This window comes from Malus domestica, chromosome 14 (assembly GCF_042453785.1).
Source record: "Malus domestica chromosome 14, GDT2T_hap1".
NCBI lineage: Eukaryota > Viridiplantae > Streptophyta > Magnoliopsida > Rosales > Rosaceae > Malus > Malus domestica.
The window spans coordinates 2,313,396-2,330,288 of NC_091674.1; the positions used below are offsets into that span (position 1 = coordinate 2,313,396).

The following is a 16,893-nucleotide window of genomic DNA, read 5'->3' on the forward strand; positions in this document are numbered from 1 at the left end:
ATGAAATGCGTTTGGAAATGCCATGCATAGAATTATTTGAAATATGTGAATTGTTATATGAATTATATGATTTGGTAATTGATGCATATATATGTGAAATGGTGCTGTGGACGCACATGTGAGTATTATGTGAGTTTTATGTTATTTATGTGAATCATTGATGATGTGATTTGTGTTGAGAGCTCATAACCTGCACCTCTGGTATTAGTGCTTATAGTATTCACCGCACCGCACGCTCACCTTGGATCCAAGTAGGTGCATGTCGTACAGACCATGAGAGGGTTCTGACATGCTAGTCGTATAGATCATTGAGGTGATTCCGACTGGTAGGTGACTTTAAATTATGTGCACAGATGATTGATGAGTGAAGCACTAAAGCGTATTATTTCACCATCCTAGTCGAACAGACTACTATAGGTAGTTCCGACTTATGTGCAGTGTAGTGCCGTACATGTTACAGTTGGTGACTCCGGTAGTGTCGTACAAGTCACAGTTTGTGACTCCGGCTGGATTGGATGTTGAGCTTTAGAATCAGCCGTACAGGACCATTTCAGGGTCTCCAGTTGATTTATTTTCACCTGATTTATATTGATGCATCTATATTATGTTTTTGACACTTGGCATGGCATATTTTCTGAAAAGTGATAAAAGGTTGTGATTTGAGATATTTGCTTATATATGGCTATTTTCTGGGAAAGTATACATGTTTTACAGCGAGGTGTTAGATATGTTATTAAATGAAATGTTTTCGAAAAGCTTTGTTTTACTGACCCACTCAATCTTGTTTTGCGCCCCTCCAGGTTCAAGATAACAGAGTTTTGGTGGCCACGAGGAATTCAGCGGTGTTCTGACATAATTGTTAAAAGTAGGACTCACCCTCGGGGGTTTCTTTTTAGCAATTGTATTTTAAAAGCTTCCAAACTGTGTAAATGGTTACGTCACTCTCACGTGATGGCCAGCATGCCCTCTTCCGGGACGGGGTGTGTCAGTTGGTATCAGAGCCTAGGTTGCAATCCTGGACATCTTTAGAATTTCTTAGTGCCTTCTGTCAGAACTTTACCGCCTCGTAGTGAGCCACGTCGTTTAGATGAGCTTAGTTTCCCCGATTTAACTCAGTTATGGGAAACTACTACTAATGTGATTCAGTCTGTTATCCGTCATTCATACAGGACTCCTTTGGAGAATGGTTATAAATTGAATTTGAATCACTTTAGGGAAATAAAGAACCTAAGGGAGCAGAGTGATGGCTTAATCATTTGGAAAAAACGTTTCGGATTATGCAAAGTCAAGGGAATCTTCCTCCCGACAAGTGGGTCGAGATGAATACCTAGTTTCTGAGTATTGAATCTGCATTCTGGTGGAGATAGGAATGTTATCCGATGTTATCGGAAGAACAGCTGTCTGGAAGTTGTTTAAAGAATTGTTTAAGAAAAAAGTTCATTCCTTCGACATATTGTGATGGTAGTAAGCAAGAATTTGCAAATGTGAGACAAGGAAAATGACGGCGAATGAATATTATAGAAAGTTTACAGACTTGCCTTGTTTCCATTCAGATGTTATTGCTAATCTGGTCGAAGTGTTATGTTGTTTTTGGCTGGATAATAAGAAGAAGTGGCGTTCTTTGGCGACCACTATCCATTGTACTTTTTACCAGGAGTTTACGAGATGTTGTCGAGCATTGAGGACTCTGAGAACATGATCAGCGAGAGTAAAGAGGAATAAGAAAAGAATGAGAATCAGAAGAAAGACGATAAGGTTAAGATCTGCCATATTAAGGACCTCGAAAGACTCAGAGCTTCAAAAGAAGTGAAACTATAGCTAATTCTCCCAGCTGAGGTTTTAGTGCCACTGGTCAGAGATGAAGTGATAGATTTACTAGTTATCTCAGATCTCAAAGACAAGTTGACTTTGGTAGAGGAAATGTATCTTCGTACCGTAGGTACAATATTAGACTCTTTGGAAAGTGTGGGAAGCAGTGAACGTGTTCATGTGGTTAGATGAGACATAGAGGTATGAATTGTCCATAGAATCAGTCGTTACCCAGCAGCCTTCCCTGACATATTACTTGGAAAAATTGAAGAGTAAGTTGTACAGGTCACTATAGGTGACTCCGACTTATGTGCTAACATGGATGGATGAGCTGTAGACTCAGCCGTACAGGTCATTCTAGCTGACTCCAGCTGATATAATTCTTATTATTGATGATGTTGCCAAAGGAAGTAGTGAATGAGCACGATCGAGGCATATGTATGTATTTTCCCTGTGAGGAGTAAGATGGTAATATTGCCCTCTTGGGAATTGTTGCTTACTTATCAAGACAACGATGATTTATTAGTATTGCGGGCTGCAGACCGTAGTATTAATAACTTATTCATTGGATCCGTTAAACAAGTAAACATGTAGGTTACCCTACATTAATATGGTGTTATTCAGGGTGTTCAACGTTGGGGGAGGATATAGTTATGTCAGGGAATCTTATTTCGTTGGATATCGTGGATTTGGATGTGATTTTAGGCACAGATTAGTTGCATTATAATCGTGTCAGGATAGATTGCTACAGGAAACCAATTACTTTCCACCAATTTGGATGACCAGAGATTACTTTTGTGGGTATGCAAAGTGGATTGAAGTAGACCGTTATTTATGATGTGAGGGCAAAGAGATTGTTATCGAAAGGCTGTCAAGGATATGTAGCTCGTGCGGTACTAAGAGATGTTGCTCTGAGTAGTTTGGAAGATGTCAAGGTGGTTAGACATTTCCCTAACGTTTTCTCTGAGAATTTACTTGGGTTGCTGCCAAGCAGAGATGTGGAGTTCACCATTAGTTTATTTCCAAGTACAGATCTTGTATTAAGGAATGACTACTGATGAGTTAAGGGAATTGAAAATTCAGTTGCAAGAATTGGTTGATAAAGGTTTTAATCAACCTAGTACGTCATTTGGAAGAACCCCGATTTTGTTTGTGAGAAAACAAGAAAGGACCCTAAAGGCTAGACATTGATTATAGGAATTTGAATCAGGCAATTATTGAGAACGATTATCCGTTGTCACGCATTGATGATTTGTTGATTAACTTAGAGGTGCCTGTGTATTTCCTAAGATTGACTTGAGGTCGGGTTATCACCAAGTGAAGATTGAGTGATGATATTCCTAAGATTAATTTCAGGATTCTTCATGGTCAATATGAGTTTTGGTGACACTATTCGGAATGACGAATGTACCTGCTGCTTTTATGGATTTGATGAATCAAGTACTCCAACGATATCTAGACAGGTTGTTATTGTTTTCATTGGCGATATTCGAGTATATTCTAAGTCGAAAGCGAACTATGTTTGACATTTTAAATTGGTATTGAGGAAATGGAGAGAACCTCGGTTGTATACCAAGTTTAGTAACTGCCAATGTTGGATGAATCAAATGCCATTTCTAGGACGTGTGATATTTGTTCAAGGTATTCAGGAGGATCCTTAAAAAGGTAACAGCGGTGGAGAATTTGGAACAAGCGCAAACCGTGATTGAGATTTAGAGCTTTCTTAGCTAGCAGGCTATCATGGACGGTTGGTGAAAGATTTTTCAGTCATTGTGTTACCATTGACGAGAAAAGAGGTTAAGTTGAGTGGGATGATAATTGTGGGTAAGTTTTCAACAATTGAAATATTTCCTCACTCGAGCACGTATTTTAACGCTTCCAGATTATAACGGTAATGATAAGGTTTTTAGTGAGGCTACGTGGAATATTCTTGAATGCGTGTTGATGCTACATGGTAGGGTGATTATCTATGTTTCACGGCAATTGAAACTTCATGAGATGAATTACCCTAATTATGGTTTGGAATTAGCATCTATCACTTTCACTTGGAAGATTTGGAGACATTACCTTTATGGAGAAAAGTGTAAGATTTTTACGAATCAAGAGAGTCTCCTATATCTGTTTATTCAAGAGGTATCTTAATCTTAGGCAACGAAGGTGGATTGAGTTGCTTAGTGATTATGATTGCACGACAGGGTGATTGTGCAAATGTTGTGGCCAATACTTTTAGTAGGAAGCCCCCAGTGAGAATTAATGCTTGGTACGATTGCCATGTTCATCTTCTTGTGGATTTGAGATCTACTGGAGTAAAGTTGGGAATGGAAGATCGAAAAAGAACGTACTTGCTAATTTTCAAGTTAGGCCTATTTGGTAGGTCGTACTCGAGACTCAAACGTTTGATGAAGAAATTCAAGAATTTATTTAAAGCAATGAATAACAGGAAAAAGAAAGACCTCAGAGTTAGATAATCAGATGGCAAGCTTATGTAAGAGAACAAGGTGTTTGTACCTAAGGTTATGGAATTAAAGGAAGCAATTTTGGAATTAGTACAATGCATCCTGGAGGTATTAAGATGTAATATACCCTATGACCATTTTACTATTGGTCAGGTATGAAAAGAAATTTTTTTGTATATATTAATAGGTGTATCATCTGTCAGCAGGTTAAAACGGAAAGAAAGAAGTCTTTTGGATTGATGTAGTCACTTCCCGTTCCACAGTGGAAATGAGAAAATATTAATATAGATTATGTGTGCAAGTTCCTCGTTCACGAGACGGTTATGATGAAATTGGAGGTGATAATTGATTTGTTTACTAAATCAGTGCAATATTCTTCAATGAAAGAGCAATAACATTTCAGAAGTACAACAGTTATTTATCTGTCTTATGGAAAAGAGATTTGGGCTTACGGACCTGTTGAACTTCTTGGGTATGTTGGTCACTTCTAAGTTTTGGATAGCGTCTAGGAAGCTGGGTTACCAAGTTACCTTATAGTACAACTTATCGCCCTCAAATAGATGGTTAATCAGAAAGCACTATTCAGAATTTGGAGGATATGCTCAGATCTTTAGTATTGCAGTTTGGCGACGCTTGGATTAAGCGGTTGGATTTAATGGAATTTGCCTACGATAATAGTTACCATTCTAGCATCGAGACGACACCATTTGAAGCGCTTTATGGTAAAGCTTGTCGTACACCTTTGTGTTGGTCAGAGATTAGCAAAAGAGTTTTAGAGGGCCCAGAGATTTTGGTTGAGACTACTCAGAATGTTCAAGTGATTAAGTCTAACTTGAAAGTAGCCCATGATTAACAAAGAGTTTGTCAGACATGCCACTAATCGGGTGTAATGTAGGTGATTCGGTATTTTCGAAATTATCACCTTGGAAATGTGTGGTTCGATTTGAAAAGAAAGGCAAGTTAAGTCATAGAGACAGCGGACTTTATGTGATCACCGAAAGAGTTGGTGAAGTTGCTTACAGGCTTGAGTTGCTTCCAGAGCTGACGTAAGTGCATGATGTGTTTTATGTTTCGATGCTTCGACATTATGTTTCAGATCCTTCACGTGTGATACCTCCTCAACCATTGAAAATTTATCTAGATTTGACTTATGATGAGGAATCAGTGACGATTTTGGATTGGAAAAAGAAAGTCTGAGAAATAAGACAATGTACGTGGGAGACAGAGGATCGGATGAGAGAGATGTATCCAAGGTTATTTTGAGTACTAAGTGAATTGATTGGTGGTGTGAATTTCGAGGACGAAATTCTATAAAGAGGGGAGATTGTCACAGCCCGTTTCGGAATTTCATATTCGTTGATATGAAATGACGAAATTGCCTTTATCGATTTCTAAGGTGTGTGTGTGACTTATACATTTAATTATTATTGTCCTTCCTAAGTTCGTGGAAAAATTTAATTTGGAACTTGGGTTATGTTTTCATTTGTGTGGTTAGGGATTTATGTGGACCACACACACAAACCTGCATTCTCTCTCTCCCCCGTGGATTTCCTCTCCATTCTCTCTCTCGGTTTTTCTTCCGTTTAGCCTTGAACGTACGGACGTCGTGGTTTTGGATGTTTGAGGCACAGATCGAACTTGTTTTTAACGGATTTGGAACCCTGGTAAGTTCACAAACCTAGTCATGCTTTTGGTTTGGCCTGAAACTCATGAAATCAAGGGTTTTATGAAAGTTAACAACGAGGTATTGTTCATGATGTTTTAATCTAGGGGTTTTTGGACCAATCTAAGATCATAGGAGTTCTTAAAATGATCTTGTGAAGCTCGGATGACCAAGTTTGAGGTTTTTGGACGTCGGGATCACGCAATTCGAAGTTGGCCGATTTTGGAGGATTTTCCTGACGAAATTTCAAAGGTTTTCAAAGGTTTTTGAAGGTATAGATTCCTTCCCCTCTTAATTTAGAGCTCGTAGGTGAAAATTTCATGAAAAATGGTGAAGGAACGAGTGAGAACGGACGAGTTGCAGGTTTTCGGTGCCGGCGACGCGAGGAAGAAGAAGACGCGTGTGGGAGCGCGTAGGTCAGTGCCACCCACGACGCGTGGGGGCGCGTGCGACACTAAAAAATTATTCTAAAATTTTTACAACGCTCGTGAGGTTGTGTAGATCACTGTGGTATATTCATATGCCCAGTTTAAGCAATGTATGAGAAGTTATTACCTAGGTTGGTTATGTGCTTAAATAACGTTATTTCGGTTACTTCTTCTATAGGCGAGGCTTATATGGATGATGAGCACAGTTAAGGGAGGCTCGGGGGCTACGACCCTTCGACATATCTGTGAGTGGGCAGTTTTGTTTCCGTATATGTATATATAAATGAGTTTTCCCAGAAATCAATTTAAATGAAATGTGTTATTAAATGCGTTTGGAAATGCCATGCATAAAATTATTTGAAATATGTGAATTGTTATATGAATTATATGATTTGGTAATTGATGCATATATATGTGAAATGGTGTTGTGGACGCACATGTGAGTATTAGGTGAGTTTTATGTTATTTATGTGAATAATTGATGATGTGATTTGTGTTGAGAGCTCATAACCTGCACCTCTGGTATTAGTGCTTATAGTATTCACCGCACCGCACGCTCACCTTGGATCCAAGTAGGTGCATGTCGTACAGACCATGAGAGGGTTCCGACATGCTAGTCGTATAGATCACTGAGGTGATTCCGACTGGTAGGTGACTTTAAATTATGTGCACAGATGATTGATGAGTGAAGCACTAGAGCGTATTATTACACCATCCTAGTCGAATAGACTACTATGGGTAGTTCCGACTTATGTGCAGTGTAGTGCCGTACAGGTTACAGTTGGTGATTCTGGCAGTGCCGTAGAGGTCACAGTTTGTGACTCCGGTTGGATTGGATGTTGAGCTTTAGAATCAACCGTATAGGATCATTTCAGGGCCTCCGGTTGATTTATTTTCACCTGATTTATATTGATGCATCTATATTATGTTTTTGACACTTGGCATGGCATATTTTCTGAAAAGTGATAAAAGGTTGTGATTTGAGATATTTGCTTATATATATGTTTATATATGGCTATTTTCTGAGAAAGTATACATGTTTTACAGCGAGGGGTTAGATATGTTATTAAATGAAATGTTTTCGAAAAGCTTTGTTTTACTGACCCACTCAATCTTGTTTTGCCCCCCTCCAGGTTCAAGATAACAGAGTTTTGGTGGCCACGAGGAATTCAACGGTGTTCTGACAGAATTGTTAAAAGTATGACTCACCCTCGTGGGGGGTTTCTTTTTAGCAATTGTATTTTAAAAGCTTCCGAACTGTGTAAATGGTTACGTCATTCTCACGTGACGGTCAGCATGCCCTCCTCCGGGATGGGGTGTGTCATGATAACTGTCGAAAAGTTTTGTCCCGTTACGTGATATCTAAATGTTTGTTTTTTGCAATTTTTTGTTGATGCGATTGTGAACACGGAAAATTCCTGAAACGAAAGAGACAAGAAACGACGCGCACAAACAAATATTAGTGTTTGATGGTTTTGGGTTACAATCTCTCTCAAATTTGTCCTCTGATTCGATCTCCGTAAGGTGTTGATTGGTAGGTGTTTCGTTGATCCAAGGGGCGTCAAGGCTTGATCTTGGATGAACAGTTGGAAGTTTCTTCAAAGGGCCGTGGGCTTGATCTTTGAAGGTGGATTTGAGCGGATCTTCAAGGAGCCGTTGGGGCTTGATCTTGAGGATGAACAGTTGATGAACGATGAACGATGAACGCTTTCTTCAAGGGCCGTCGAGGCTTGGGCTTGATGAACAGCGGATGAGCGGATTCGTTGATGTTGTCGATCCAAAGGGGCCGTTGGGGCTTGATCCTTGAGGATGAACAGTTGATGAACGATGAACGATGAATGCTTTCTTCAATGGGCCGTTGAGGCTTGGGCTTGAAGGTGGATGATTGTTGATCCAAAAGGGCCGTTGGGCTTGATCTTAGGATGAATGATGAACGAAGAACGAAGAACGCTTTCTTCAAGGGCCGTCGGGGCTTGATCTTGAAGGTGGATGATTGTTGATCCAAGGGCCGTCGAGGCTTGATCTTGGAAGAACGATGAACGAAGAACGAAGAACACTTTCTTGATTCTTCGGGAACCTGGATGCTTGAGAGCTTCGAAGTTTCAGAGCTTCAGAGCTTCAGAGCTTCAAGGTGTAATATCAATTGGTTCCCTTTTAAAATGAATGAAATAGGCTTGTATTTATAGAATTTTCCAAGGCCTAATTTTGAATATAATATCCCAGATGAAATAAGTCGTTTCTGCCAGGTGTTGACACGTGTCCTATTTGATGACTTTTCCAACTCATTTCAATTTTCGTTGAGTCACACGCTACGTGTAAAATTTATGTAATACATGAGCGTTGACACTTTGATTTACCGGTCAACATTTATTTACGAAATTTCGATGTCTACAAATGCCCCCACTTCAAGGCACGTCGTATACATGTGCTTGTCACGTGTAGGAGATGCGTTTTTGAAGTCCCTTACTGTAGATGTCGATCCAAGGGCCATCGAGGCTTGATCTTGAATTGGGCTGGAGATTGTTTCAAGGGCCGTTGAGGCTTGATCTTGAATTGGGCTTGAGATTTCTTCAAGGGCCGTTGAGGCTTGTTCTTGAACTTTTGTTTGAAATTTCTTCAAGGGCCGTCGAGGCTTGATCTTGAAGGTTGAAATTGGGCCACAAGGAGCTTCATGTGGTAGATGATCTTTGGCTTTGGTAATGGATGAATCGGTACGTATTTTGTTGCGCTTGTTGACTTTCCACAGCTTTGATCTTGAACTGGGTTGGAGGATTTTCTGGATTCCTCCAATTGTTGATTTTCCACAGCTTATTCTTGAACTAGGTTTTGATTCAAGGGTGGTAGACACTTAATCTTGAATCGGACTTGTGATTTCCTCAAGGGCCGTCGAGGCTTGATCTTGAATTTGGTTGGAAACTTCTTCAAGGGCCGTTAGGGCTTGATCCTTGAAGGTTGACTTGAACACATGACAAGCAGGCACTAGGTGAAGGTGACGACTTGTTGCTCTGTTCAATCTTTCTAATTCACACCTGAGCAGTTTGGTCAACGGTATGATCTTCAAGATTGATGGGCTTTTCTTCCAGTTGGTGACTTGATCTTTAAGGATTTGATTCAAGAGTGGTGAATCGGCACGTGCAGCCTACAACGCCTAGTAAGTCGACCCAAGAATTTGAGGGTCAAAACGAATTCACCGTCAGAGTGATTGCAACTTTGATGATATGAGATACTCTTGCTTTTGAAGAAGTAGCGGATGAATCGGCACGTGCTTGGTTGCACTTGTCTCCACATGCTTCAAGGTATCATCTTCATTTCCTTTATCTGTTCCTCAGGCAGATGTGGCATCTTCTCGAGTTCTTCATCTCAGACTCTTTCCGCCGAGTTGACTGAGCATGCTGCATTCTTCTCTGCTTGTTTCTTCAGGCAGATATGGCAGCTTCTCGAGTTCTTCAGCTCGGACTCCTTCTCCTGAGTTGACTGTGCAGACTGCATTCTTCTCTGCTTGTTCCTTCTGCACCTTGTCTCCACATGCTGCAAGGTATCATTTTCACTTGCATTATCTGTTCTCCAGGCAGATGGGGCAACTTCTTTGGAAGTACAGCAGCAGTGGGAAACGAGTACTCGAGAGCAGTGCTAGGTAGGCAATCAGGGAAGGGTTCCAAGCAGTCGGTTCCTTACCCGAGTTTGAGTGGAAGTTCCGACATATTGTTTTCTTTATCCTTGTCTTTGTAGGTAAGAACAAGGACAAAGGAAAGGACAGGGAGAACGCATGATATGAGATACTCTTGCTTTCTACCCTGGTGATATGAGATACTTTTGCTTTGGAGTCATTGGCTTGCAGAGGTACCCCAAGGAATAAGGAACACTGAATGACCCGAGAGGTTTCGTTGGGAAAGCATTTTTGGAGATGAAGAAAGGCTCTGTATGTCTGCCTTGCTATGGAAGGTGAAGGTGGACAGTTATAGGAGGTCCCTTAATACCTGTAGAGGTATTATTCTTTCACTCGTGTCGGCAACTAACGCGTGATTGAACAGTAAACTTCACGTGCTTTCTTCTTTATCAGAAATCTTCGACAAATTGTCCGTAATTTCCGCCAAGCTGAGTGTGCATGTGACAGGTGTTGACGCGGCTGAAAAAGACTGGCGCCTCTTCGATAACTGGGATCGGCGCTTCGACAAATTACCCGTGATTTACGCAAAGTTGAGTTTGCGTGTGATAGGTGCTGACGTGGCTGAAAAAGACTGGCGCCTCTTCGATATCTGGGATCGGCGCTTCGACAAATTGCCCGTGATTTTCGCAAAGCTGAGTTTGCTTGTGACGGAAGCCGACGCGTCTGGAAAAGCAAGATGCTTCTCCGATTTCTGAGCTTGCCTCTTCGATTTTTGAATGGCCTCTTCGAATTCTGAGCTCGCCTTTTCGATCTCTGAAATCCCGTCGAGTGCTGATTTTTTATAGAGGCACGCTGTTCGTTTCAAAGCACACTTGAATTTTACTTGTGAAAACTCCCTTCTTGCACTTCTAAGATCTTGATTCGTCCGACCTCTTCTTTCTTCAACACTTTGAAAATGTCAGGACCCTCCGATCGTCGTTTTGACTTGAATCTTGGTGAAGAGGCAGTCCCGCCTTCTCCAGACAACATATGGCGCCCATTCTTCATATCCCCTACTGGTCCTCTTACCGTTGGGGATTCAGTGGTGAAGAATGATATGACCGCTGCGGTGGTGGCCCGAAACCTTGTCACTCCCAGAGATAACAGACTACTTTCCAAACGGTCTGATGAGTTGGCTGTTAAGGATTCTCTGGCTCTCAGCGTGCAGTGTGCAGGTTCTGTGTCTAATATGGCCCAACGCCTATTTGCTCGAACCCGTCAAGTTGAATCATTGGCGGCGGAAGTGATGAGTCTCAAACAGGAGATTAGAGGGCTCAAGCAGGAGAATAAACAGTTGCATAAGCTCGCACATAGCTATGCGACAAACATGAAGAGGAAGATTGACCAGATGCAAGAATCTGATGGTCAGATTTTACTTGATCATCAGAGGTTTGTGGGTTTGTTCCAGCAGCATTTGCCTTCGTCTTCTGGGGCTGTATCGCGTAATGAAGCTCCAAATGATCAACCTTTGGTGCCTCCTCTTCCTGGAGTTCCGCCGAGTGGTGTGGCTTCAAACAGTCAACCTCCGGCGCCTCTCATTTCTGGAGCTCTGCCGAGTGGTGAGGCGGCACCTGATCGTCCTTGAAGATCCCCTCTTGTAAATTTGATTTGATTTGATTTGATTTTTTTTTTTTTTTGAAGGTATGTATAATGCAAATTTATGTAAAATTTCCATAAAAATCAATAAAATGGACTTTTATTTCTCTTAATACATATGTTTTTTTTTTTTTTTTGCACATGGTGCCAGATGCACCATAACTCTTTATATATATATTTTTTCCTTTTCACGTGGTGCCAGATGCACCATCACTCTTTAAATATATTATTATTTTATTATATATATATATATATATATATATATTTTGCCTTTAATTATGGTGACAGCTGCACCCCTCCTCCCTTTTTTCATATGGTGCCAGACGCACCATGTTCCTTCATCATCTTTTTATTATTTTATTATATTTTATTTTTTTCTTTAATCATGGTGTTGTGTTCCACCAAAATTTTTTTGCATAAATTTGGATGAAGGGTTGAGGAATTTGCAGGGAAGGACGGAGCAGCGGAGTTGAAGCCCGAGGACGCAAGAGACGGAGGAGCTTGGAGCTGCTCGTTGGGGCAGAAGCCGAACTGCTGCTGCTGTCGTCCTTGTTGCTTGAAGACGGTGAGGACCTGGGAGAGCCGGAGTTAAGCTTGGAGGGAGGTGCAAAGCAGTGCAGGTGTTGTTGTCGTCGAGGTGGTAGACTTCCATGATGGCAGAGCTTTGTGGAAGTTTGTTCACTTGAGGTTTCGCTGGAATAATGTTTCAGGAGGTGGAGCGGAGTGGAGGACTGCAAAAGCCTCTATTAAGGGCAAGGACAGCGATGAAGGTCCTGGTGCTGGAAGAAGTTGCTGCTGTCGCTGTTTGTGAAGAGAGATATTGGAGAGGAAACGCACGTGACCAGGGAGGAAGATGACTTTCTTGCTGCCTGCAGCAGATCCCAGATGGACAGCGGCGACTGAGTGTTCGGGCTTCCGTGGCTCGAGCGGAGGATGCAGAGCTGGTGGCGACCGAGACCAATGACTCGTGATGCTGGCCCAGGAGCTCTTGGACGTCGGCTTCCCTATGTTGGAGAGGATGATCCAAGATGTTGCCATGCCATGCAGAGGAAAATATGACGAGATGGTGCTGTGCCATGCAGGGAAGACGAAACAGCTGTAATCTCGCAACTCCCTCGCTTTGTTCATACTTGCCGCCAGCTGGTTCACGCACTCCACACATGTGTTGCAGTTGCTGCTGCATGGTTATCAAACTGAGACTTACCAGCAGAAGTGGATGGGCACGGCCGTGAAGTTTGGACCGAGAGCACGGAGGCCTTGGGCGAGCTGGAGCTGCTGTTTGGAGAGTGACGAAGCTGTAGGCGGCGGAGGAGGAAGACTGGATACTGAGGATAGTGCAAGCAGTGGAAGTGGCGGATGGTACAGACGACATCTGGGCAGAACGGCGAGGAAGTGACCGGGGCAAGTGAACTCAGATCTGGAACCGACCTTGATGTTTTCTTTGCACCCTGCGAAACCACAAATGTGACTCTGTATTTCTGCTTCTCTCTTACATTGTTGAACACAAGCCTTGTGGGCTTCACGATGGTCCTCACCATCGAAAAACTGGTTACGGTGACTCTGTATACAGATCCGGCAGGCCCGACATTCGTCAATTCCCGGGTGTAACTCACAACCCTTTTCTTTTTTGTTCCAGAGCACGACTGAGAACGAAGGGTAGTTGAGCTGGCCCGGTTTCGAATACTTTCTGGCACAAGTAACATTGGGCCTCTTGACAATGGCTTGGACATGCTCCTTGGTGTACTCCAATGAGCACAAAAATGCAATGTAGTCCTCGGTGGCAACGTCGTAAACCAAGCCCGGCGACAGCGCCTTCGAGGGGTCGATGTGCCCGGAGCCGTGAGCCCATGGGTTCGAAATCGTGCCATCGGTCGCGTCTCGAAGAGGGGCCTTGATGTTGTCAGGGGTGTAAGCTGTGGTCATTAGGGCAGATTTCACCGCACTTGGGCTCCATTCCGGATGAGCCGCCTTAAGCAATGCTGCAAGCCCACTAATGTGTGGGCATGACATTGAAGTACCTGACATGGTGTTGAACTGGCTCTTCCTCTTGTCCTCCTCAAGCCCCGTGAGCCCGACTGCCTCTGACCATGCCGCCAAAATATTGACACCTGGACCAATCACGTCCGGCTTCAAGAATTGGGCCTGGGCCTGTATATATATATATTTCTTCCCTCTTTTTTTTTTTTTTTTTTTTTAAAACATATGTATTCATTTTTTTTTTTTTCAAAGAAACTGTAATTTAATTTTGTACAAAGAAAATTGCAAGTAAGTTTGTAATAAAATTGACCTTCATCAATGAGACTTTAATCAAACTATTTTTTTTTTTTGATGTGACTGAACTCGAAATCGAATGCTCGAGCTGCCTACGTACCCTTCTAAAGAAAGAGATCAAGTCAAAACGTAGTTCAAAAATACATTTTTTCTTGGTATTTTCTTTTTTGTGCCATTTGCAGTTTTAACTCATGCAGGCAAGGAGCGTTGGTGTTGCCTTTTATGCTCGTGCAGACCAGGAGCGTTGTGCCATGCAGTTTAGGCTCGTGTAGGCGAGGAGCCTTGTGTCTTGCAGTTTAGGCTCTTACAGACAAGGAGTTTCGGTTCGTGCAGTTTAGGCTCGTGCGAACAAGGAGCATTTGGTGCCGTGTTGCAGTTTCAGCTCGTGCAGGCGAGGAGTCTCGTGTCCTACAGTTTAGGCTCGTGCGGACAAGGAGCTTTTGGTTCGTGCAGTTTTAGGCTCGTGCGAACAAGGAGCATTGTGTCTTGCAGTTTAGGCTCTTACAGACAAGGAGCTTTGTGCCATGCAGTTTAGGCTCGTGCAGGCGAGGAGCTTCGTGTCCTACAGTTTAGGCTCGTGCGGACAAGGAGCTTTGGTTCGTCAAGCGATCTGAGAGAGTTGTTCCTCGCAATCTTCGTAGCAAGGAGCCTTGACTGAGTAGTTGAAGAAGTCTTCTGGGAAGATGTCACGCATCGTGATGGGGATGGATGATCTTCGTGTCAAAGTTTCATTATCTCCAACACTTTCACATTGTTCTAGAGGTGAACATGAGCTGTTTTGCCCCCTTTCCCATTGGTGAGCTTGTGGAGAAGACATATGCTTCTTGTGCAATTTCTTCGGCGTGACATAAGTCCATCCTTCAACTTCACTCGGCTTGACTGGCATGTTTTTGGAGCATGCCCCCAGCAATTGAGGTGAAAATTTTGAGTTGACAGAGCCGGAAGTGACGTCTTTTTCCAGGATTTCTTCTTCTTTGTCTTCTTGAGCCTTCTCTTCAGTGTGGTCCTCTTGGGTTTGTTGCCGTGAAGATTGGCCGGTGTAGATGATGGTGCGCCTCCTTACCTTCAGTGGTCCTTTTGTGTCGACTTCTAAAGTTGCTTGGCGTTTCATCCTTGAAGGAATCAAGCTTTGAACATCGTCTTTTCCTGCTAGACTGTCGAGCTTCTCTCCCTTTGGCGTTGTCTTCCTGTTTCTAGAAGGCTTATTAGTTTCTTCAAATCTGTCCAAAGCCGACCGTTGCGGAAGAGATCTAGCTGTGCCTCTTTGTTTCTTGGGTTTTGATAACCTTTCAAAGACTGATCTTTGCGGTGTTGGCGTCTCAAGCCTTTTGAAGATGAAAGTTTGGTCTCGACCACTGATGCGATCAAGTGCTGCAATTCTAGGTTTTGAATAATTCAGCCTTTCGAAGACTGAAGTTCGAGGGGTGGGTTTAGGCTCCTCTTTTGGCCTTGTGGCTTGTGGTCTTGGCTTCCTCATTTTGTAGGTCACCGATGTCCACCCTTTCTTATCACCAGTAGATGCATCTTGGTTGCTTGCCCCTGGTGATGGTTGTGTAGGAGGTGTCATGTGACTTGAACATTGACAGGAATGGTCATGCATGCTTCGGATATGCACAGGATCGAGTGATTCAAACACGATAGTAGTAGTGTGTGCCGCAACCGTGTCTTCGAGGTCAAGCTCGATTTCCCCTTGCTGTGCTAGCTTCAAGATGAGATCTTTCAGTACGAAGCACTTTTCCGTTGGATGACTGATGAAGCGGTGGAATTTACAGTATCTTGGGTTGTCGGTATGATTCATCTCTTCCGGCCGTCTGCACTCAGGCAAACTGATCACCTTCTTGTCCAACAAGTCATCCAGCATGGCAACTACATCAGAGTCGGGGAATGGATAAATCTTCTCCTCAAGCTCCTTCAAAGTACGTCTACGCATCTCTTGATCACGAAAAGCTTTGGTTTGAATCGCCTTGCCTCGTGTAGGGATTTTGACGGGAGCTTTGTTGACTGTCATTGCTTCCTTTGTGGATTTCCACGTAGCCTTCTCCACCTTTGTCTCAAGAACTTTGTCGTTCTTGTAGTTGGCGATCGGTTCCTTCTTCCCATGATGGGCGATGCTTAGCTCCATGTCATGGGCGCGAGTGGCTAGCTCTTCGAAGGTCCGTGGTTTGATGCCTTGAAGAATGTATTGCAAACCCCATTGCATGCCCTGGATGCACATCTCAATTGAAGAGGTCTCCGAGAGCCTATCTTTGCAGTCGAGGCTTAGAGTGCGCCATCTGTTGATGTAGTCAATGACTGGCTCGTCCTTCCACTGCTTTGTGCTCGTTAGCTCTAGCATGCTCACAGTGCGGCGGGTGCTATAGAAGCGGTTGAGGAATTCTCGCTCTAACTGCTCCCAGCTGTTGATGGACTCGGGCTCCAGGTCCGTGTACCACTCAAAGGCGTTTCCTTTTAACGAGCGCACAAACTGCTTGGCGAGGTAATCTCCCTCCGTCCCTGCATTGTTGCAGGTTTCCACGAAATGTGCGACATGTTGCTTCGGGTTTCCCTTTCCGTCAAATTGCATAAACTTCGGCGGTTGATAGCCCCTCGGCATCCTTAAGGCGTCGATCTTCTTTGAATACGGCTTTGAGTACAACTCGGAGGTATTTAAGCTCCCTTCGTACTGTGCCTTGATGGTGTTGGTGATCATCTCTTGCAGCTGCTGGATAGAAAGAGATCCCATTAGTGCCGCTGCTTGATCTGGCTCGGGCTTCGCATCGTTTTTCTCCACCTGAGGCTCATCTTCTGGGTTAGGGTTTTCGTCGTCCTGTGGCTCCAGTCGGCTGACGAGTGCAGCGATTTGCAAGTCTTTTTCTTCCACAGTTCGGGTTAGCCTTGCGATTGCTTTATTCATTTGAGCCAGCTGCTCATCGATTGAAGTTGCTCCAATGGTCATGACTTGCATGGCTGAACCGTCGCTTGAATCGGCATCGGAGAGCATGGATTCGGAGTATTTCCTTGGGCTTTCCCCCCTTGGTGCCCTTA

General features: G+C 43.2%; 1 long non-coding RNA gene and 1 pseudogene across 1 annotated transcript; one reads left to right on the forward strand and one right to left on the reverse strand.

The window, feature by feature from the left end:
• Positions 1–5,957: 5,957 nt before the first annotated feature.
• Positions 5,958–7,750, forward strand: LOC114821804 (uncharacterized). Its single transcript, XR_003769621.2, has 3 exons — positions 5,958–6,200; positions 6,535–6,601; positions 7,490–7,750. It is a non-coding gene; the product is annotated as an uncharacterized lncRNA (long non-coding RNA).
• Positions 7,751–12,743: 4,993 nt separating this feature from the next.
• LOC139191521 (subtilisin-like protease SBT1.8) lies at positions 12,744–15,730 on the reverse strand (annotated as a pseudogene).
• Positions 15,731–16,893: the final 1,163 nt, after the last annotated feature.